Here is a 7912-nt window from a genome sequence, read left to right as displayed (position 1 = left end):
CTTATCTCGAAATCTGTCTTTTCATATAATATTGATACACAAAATCGACTACTTTAAAGCCGATTGATTGTGTTTGGTTGGGTATAAGAAACAATTGTTCATGCTTGATGTTTATTGGTGTGTTTAGAAGCATAATTGGGTTTTTTTTTGTAAATTCAAGTGGCGAACCCTACACACCAAATTGAAGGTATGTAGTATAATTTGTGGGTGTTTTTTTTATTCCAGGTAGCATATAAATGAAATTATGCATATACTTCGACTTAATTTAGTTTCAGTTCATCGTATTGCCCTAAACCTAGTAATTAGGTTTAATTTTGTTGTGTTTGTTAAATATGGAATTATTTTTGATAAAGAAGAAAGTGAAGACATTTTCGATATTATGTTCATCTATTGTTTTAAAAAGATTGAAAAGGTATGATTGTGTTGTGTAGCAATTATAATATATTGTGGATGCTTAACTATTAAAGAAAATTCATGTGTAAGGGAAGTGGTTGTTATGTAGTTTTCATGTGGTTGTTGGGTGTGAAGTTAATAGTAAATAGTAATTAATTGAACTTCAGGGAGTGGCATATTTGTTTGAACACATACACTTTTGTCTCCAGACTGTTATTTTCATTAAATTACGTAGATTTTGTGGTTACACACAAAAATTTAATCATTGATTTTGATATATATTTGCAGGTCAAATTCACAAAATGCGTTCTTTCACATTGTATTGTCCCGTAGTAAGTTGACTGTTATGTTGACTGTTAACCGGTGGTTGATAAAACATAATAAGTTCACTATGAATGCAGGGAGGTTCTCTTTTGGACAAAGGAAGGCGGTTCGGGATGCATGGATCTTTTGAAAGCTTGCAGCCATCCATGAAGATCTACATGTTTGTCAGTGTATTAAATGATGCAGAGCTAGAAAGGTGTAGTTCGTCACCACATCGATTGTTTCTTGGTACCATTGTGCGCTGGTAAGTCGCATGCTTATGTCTAACTATAACAATGTAGAGCTGTTAAATAAATGTTATGCAGGGTAGTTGGCACATATTGTGCAGGGCAGGTATGTACGTACATGTATACGTACGTCCATACGTCCCTACGTATGCATGTATGTACGTACCTATGTTCCTACGTGCGTAAGTCCCTACGTGCGGACGTACCTACGTACGTACATCCATAAAGTGTATGACGTATGTATGAGTTTCATATGATTTGCGGTTTGGGTTATGTTTTCTTTTTTCAACTTATGATACAATATAAATTTTGTTTAGTATATTATGTTTGATATGTGGGAAATATTTGGTTAATATGTAGGAAATCTTGTATAATGTGTAGGATGTATTATTTCATGCATAGGATATAATGTGTAGGGTATGTTGTATGGTGTTAAGGATGTGTTGTTTAACGTGTAGGGTATGTTGTATGATGTGTAGGTATGTTAAATGATTTTTAGGTTATGTTGGTTAATGTGTATGATATGTTTAATGATGTGTAGTATGTATTGTTTAGTGTGTAGTGTATGTTGTATGATGTGTAGGATGTATTGACCCATACGGTGGTGGTTCACAAATGTAGAAAAATCCACGCAACGTCAATAAAATTGTTGATAGTGCAGACAAATTGAGGCAACATTTATCAAAGAAAATGCAGGGAAAGGTAAAGCAATGTTTGTTCAGCCTTCTTTCAGTTTGGAATAACCAAAGATTTCGAAGTATCTATTTTGAAGATGCCAAGTACCACAAGATCGGAACTTCGGAAGAATGTAGGTGATGCTCAATTCACCACACATGTTTAAGGAAATTATAAGTTTGAAGCCAGATGGAGTAAAGAAATATGAATTGAGGTATAAAACAATATGGACAAAAGTGATTTGTAAAAAAGTATGAAGAAAATGAGAAAGATGTTTGAGATTAAGAAATTATGAGTGTACTTCAAATGATTAATATGGTAGTGCAAAATTATACGTTGCAACTGAAAATTATATAATTAATTTAGTTGATCCAGTATACCAAAACATAATCAATTGAATATAATGAATATATCAAGGCGAATTTGCAATACCTTTATATAAGGATAATATCAAACTGAAACGATTGAATATAAATATAATATGAAACTGATCTTAAGATCGATCAAAATTTGACGCAAATTGATTTAAGTATAGCTAACAGAACTGAATTGGGTAATCGATGGGCCAGTCCATCAAACCTGCGATGTCTTGATGCATTAACTGTTGATATATAGTCTCACTCTATTTAACTATATAACATATAAAGTTGTGGTTAAAAAAAATGTAAACACAAAAAAAAAAATCAATTTAGCTTGAGTTGATGATAATGCACATGTGAGAATTAGATTCAATCGGTTGCAATGGGAATATCCGATAGATCCAAAATAATTTGTGTAGATTGTATATTATCTTCTTGTTTCTTTTGAAAAGATGATAAATAAATAAAAAGAAAAGACAAGTTAATATAATTAATATTTAACGCTCCCTAACTTATTCCTGCCATATATAACACAAACTAATTTTTACTAATATACCCCTATCAATAAATAAATTAAAAAGTTGAAAGAAAATTTTTGATTGGTCAAATTGGCTTCTCGCAACAAGATTATTTCTGAAATAAACCTAATCCTATATATATATACACACACTATATTATTTTATACAGAGCATATATTGTTATAATTAAAAGACTGAAACCAGTACATATAAATAAAATACATAATAAGAATAACATGTCCACAGTTTGCAACATATTCATGCATATGTATAGTTAAATTTTACAATATATTTTAGGGTTTTAACCATAACTTTATAACCCGTTATCCAACCCTTCACCATCTTTAACATGAGACTTATTCCGGTCTAAGGCTACAAAGATGATTCTTTCTGAGTCCAACTTCCATGACCAAAGTTAGAAGAGCCTCACACACCTGAGAAGCATCGGCCTCTAGAGGGTCATCATTAGTTGAAGAGTAAACCATCCACGCATGGTCCAACTTCCTCTTAGGTCGTACCACCACGGAGCCTGGGACCTCTGCATCACGACATGTAACGAGTCCGTCACTTTTTTCACCATATATGGTTTGCAGAAGTTGGGCAGAAGCAGCCAGTGTGGCCCCAAGAGGCACCACAACCGGCATTGATACATGAGCAAATCTTGGTATTTCTGCTTGTGCAATACAAGTAAGAGTTGCTAAAGCTACCGGAGAAATTTTGGCTTCGGTATGAAATGAGACAACTGGGAGTTCCTTAGGTAAGTGGTGTGTTTTCAAGAATTCCTTTCGCTTTGCGTATGTTAAATCTTCGAGTGCCTGCATGTCACCCTTCTAAATCAACAGTATCATGTTTAGAACTATTTGTAGCAAATGGGTGAATGAGGCGAAGTTGATTTATGAACAAACTTATCAATAAGTTTATAACATAGGTTATAGCAGGATTTAATTTGTTCTTTTACCGATACTCAAAAGCATGGATTTAATTTTGTAACGTGTATTTTAATTATTTGTACGGGTTACATGTACTCATATTTAGGATAATATAAGAAATCATATATATTATAAACTTTGAGCTAAACATATATAGATGTGTATATTAAGTTTTTCACACATAGATTTGTTTTAAAACTAGTCACTAAAAAGCCGAGGTTCTCTTCCAGCCAGCGAGACGTCGGGAAGAAGACGAGGTTCTCTTTAGGGTCTTCTAAAACAACTCGCTAAACAGGCTGTCACATTTGACCTTTTCTCTTTGTGTTTTCAAATTTGATTTTTAAAATAAAAAATATAGAATATTTAATAATGATATTGGTAACAAAAGAAGCACATAGTCGGGTTTTACTTATAATTTTTTTTATTGTTGGTTTATTTGGATTAGTTTATTTTCTATTGTGTATTTCACCTTTAATTCAGTAAAAAATTGTTATGGGGTAACAAGTTCAATGTATATCAACTAAAGGTGTATTTCGTACTAATGGTTCACGACTAACGTAGTTAACTATTCGTTAGTCTGATACTTGCGTGGTACGCCTAGTTGTCAATAAACATCTATGTGGTAGCATTACGTGGCAATAATCATCTGTTTCTTTTTAAGAAAATTGGTTTCAAGTAATCCCAACTATCCTCTATTATCAAATAACAGTCCAAACTAAAGGTGTATTTTTGTCAACGATCCACTAGGTACGCATGCCACGTAAACAACAAAATAACAGAATTAATTATCTGTTAGTTGCGGGCTGTTGGAAAAAAATACACCTTTAGTTGGGACCGTCACCAGCCAAGAGTGAAGTTGGGACTTTTATTTTACCAATGGGTTATAGTTGGAATTATTTAAACCAATTTTCCTTACAGATTTTGTCTTTTATGTTTGCCGCAAATTTCATTGCTTGTTCTTTATCTTCAAAATTGACCTGTTTTATCCATTGCGTTTTCAAATCCAACATCGTTTGTCCTTTGACCTTAATCCCGTTATATATTATCGTTAAGTCAGGTTATGTGGAGGTCACGTGATAGCAAATTGGTCATTTCACCTATTTATATTAAAAAAACATGATAATAAATAAAAAAAATAGGAATATATACAATTAAAACTCTCTCTCTCTCTCTCTCTCTCTCTCTCAAACTCAAGCTCTCTTTCTCTTTCTTTCGTTTTCAATTCATCAATCACCATCAACCACCCACCCCCACACCACCGCCTGCCAATATCAAATCTGCCATCTCACCGTTCCTTTTACAATTTCCAGTCGTCCGCCACCATAAACCTCCATCCGACAACCTTCAATTACCACCCACAACCACCCTATAACTTCGTCTACCATTAATCCATCATTCATTACGGTTGTGGTTTTCGATCATGGCTAGAAACAAGAAGAAACAAAGCTTGAAACCACTAGATCTAGGTGTTAACAAGATCTAACGTCAGATCTAGATATGTTGCTGATTTTGAGGTGAGTTTGAATGGTTCTAACTCGGATTCTTTGATTTAAGGTTTTTTTTTGACTAACCGACATATCAACCTGGTAACCTCACCCAAATCCAGAGAATGTGTTGTTTTCCGTTGTTTATCATCTCCATCTATTTCCTCTAAATTCACACATCAAAAAAACCCTATTTTTAGGGATATTGTGACTCACAATGGATATGTGGAATTCCTTTTTGAGGTTCGAAGTTGGACTTTGGGCATTAATCACCCACACATATTTTGATGTACTTCGTTTCTTGTGATATCTTGGGAATTAATCATTTTGTGGTTATCAACCAAGAAGAAAACCACATCCGCTATATTTGTAATCCAATGCAGAAGTAAAAAAGAAAAAAAGAAAGAGAGAAAAGAAAAAAAATGAGGTGCTTAAATATATTACCAGCTGATATGTTGTTTAGGATTTAATCACCTAAAGATGTTTCAATTGGTGGTGTGGTGGTTGTGTGGGGGTGGTAAGGAGGTTTTGTGGGGTGAGTGATGGTAGGTGGTATGGTGGTAGTCCTGGTGGTTTTACAAGGATCTTGTACAATAAAGAAAGAAGAACCCAAGAAAGTTTTCTAAACCAAAAACTTTATCTACAATCAAGATCCTAAAAAGCAAAGAGCTGCTCAAACTACCGCTCTAATGCCAAGTTCTGCACAAGAAGGGACTAAAGCAAGAAACTTGGCTCTATATGCCAAAAAAGACAACTTATAAAAGAAGAAGAACTTCAAGCCATCAAGAGCATTCACAAAGATGCCAAGATGGGGTTTGAATATGATTTTAATCTATTATCTTTTATCTACATTGGCTATTGGTTCAGCTGTAGATAAAAGCCAGTTATGTTCCAAAGTTATTAAATGGAGTAAGCTTAAAAATATCTCCTATGTAACTTTAGTGTTTGATTCCGGTACTTCTCAAAGCGTAGATCTTCAAGATGTACCTATGCTGCATGAAAGCCGTTAAGAAGCTTAATAAACCTTCCATTGCTGACGGAAGAGGATGACAGTTTGGGCATTAAGTTTATAAAATTTATCAAAGACTCAGCCCATAGAAGACTCTCAATATAATACAGTGGAGTAAAAAGAATAAATGGTTTTGGCATCATTGATTCAGCGAAAGATTGTTGAACCTTGAAAAGAACTAATGATCAAACACTAAACAACTTATGGTACAAACATCAGTTGTTCTCCACTATGAGGTTTTGGTAAACTACTGCTCCAAACGTCTTACCATGCAAACTATTGTTATGAAAGAACTGAAGACAAAGTAGCTGATCAAAACTTTTGAAGATCCTAACAATTGAAGACTAGCAACTGATGCGTCAAACATTAGCTATTTCAAGAAAATATCAGTAGTTAGCATAGGATTCTTTTTAGTCAGTTGTTCATAACTTATTCATCAGTAGTTTGTAACCATTTTTGTTAGGTGTCACTCTCACCTTTTAGCTCATCTGTAGTTTATCACTTTTATATAATGAAAAAGAAAGTCTCTACTTCATTAACACTTTTCACATCATAATACTCACCTGATCAGTGTATTCTTGTACTAGAAAATCAGAGTGAATGATAAGCTAAGGTTGAGGGGGAGCAATAGATTGTAATCATTCGATATAATTGTTCTTCCATATGAAACCTGCTAATTAGCTCAAATGAATTCCACTTCATAGCTTGTCTATTTCGTATACTAATTGAATTATAGTTCAAATATGATTTCAATTAAAGTGATACTAATTCATACAAAGAATTAGATCAGCTGTTTACTATTTCATTGATTTGTGAATTGTGTTTATTAGCTTAGATTAAGATCTAGAATCATCACATAGAAATAATAACTAGTATTGGTTCAGCAGTTGAATACCAAGGAATTTGTTGTTCAAGAGAGTTCTCCACATGTGTTTGACAATCTATCATTTACTATGGAAGATTTGCAACACATAGATCCAGTCGACCTGAAGGAAATGGAAATTCTGAACTCCTTGGCATTATTGACTATCAAGACAAGCAAATTCTACAAAAGGACATGAAGGAAATTCCCTAGAATTAATAATATGACAAAAGTGGGTTATGACAAGGCGAAAATGACATGTCACAAATGTGATAGACTAGGACACTTAGAACAGGAATGCAGAACTCAGACATTGCCTAGTCCCAATCATGTTCAGCCTTTAATAACCTATCCAAGTTCACCTCTCCATCCTCATTCACAACAACAATCTTTCAATAACCACTACACAGCTCATTTTGCTCAAACCTCAACAATGCCTAATACTGGTACTCAATATTAGTATCAGTATGCATCTATACATCAAGCCATGCAGTAGATATAATTTGTTCAACCTCATTTCATGCCACCTATCAATAAACAAGTCTAGCCTTCCATAGTTTCCACACATGGATCATCTTCTTCCACCCATGAAAACACTAAAACAAGTTTCTTCACACAAGAATTTGTTAACTGGACTAGTCTGCCTGAATAGATGAGTACTAAAGGTCTAGCTCTTGTGGTTATAGATGTGGAATCATGTGAAGAAAAGGAGATGGAGAATGATTTCAACAATGAAATTATTCAAGTGCTGATGACAAGTGATCTTTTAGTAGATACATAATCTGCTGATGAAAAGGCACTCCAAACTATTGCTGATGAGGTAACACCTGATATTTGTCAAAAGTTATGTTCCAATGATTGCATCATTGCATTTGCAAATATTAAACTCGGAAACATAAAACTGATAAAACAAGTTGCTGAACTTGAATCAAAAGTTTCAAAATCCAAAGATGAGTTAAAAGAAAAATTGAATGAAAAAGAAAAAGAGATTTTGAAATTGAAACATGTTTTGTTAGATAAAAATCTTATGCAGAAAATTTGTTGAAAAAGTACGACGAATGTAACAAAACATTAGTACGAACTCAAGTAAACTGTGGAAAATGGATTGAATCAAGTAAGGGATTTCAAATGT

The 7912-nt window shown here is 33.6% G+C and overlaps 1 pseudogene; it reads right to left on the bottom strand.

The window, feature by feature from the left end:
• Positions 1–2820: 2820 nt before the first annotated feature.
• LOC143599141 (uncharacterized) overlaps positions 2821–7912 on the bottom strand; it is a 75000-nt pseudogene continuing 69908 nt past the window's right edge.

This window comes from Bidens hawaiensis, unplaced genomic scaffold (genome assembly GCF_021521415.1).
Source record: "Bidens hawaiensis isolate Kalapana, Puna unplaced genomic scaffold, B.hawaiensis_p1.1 tig00051558_1, whole genome shotgun sequence".
Lineage (NCBI taxonomy): Eukaryota > Viridiplantae > Streptophyta > Magnoliopsida > Asterales > Asteraceae > Bidens > Bidens hawaiensis.
This window is presented reverse-complemented; position numbering and strand designations above follow the sequence as displayed.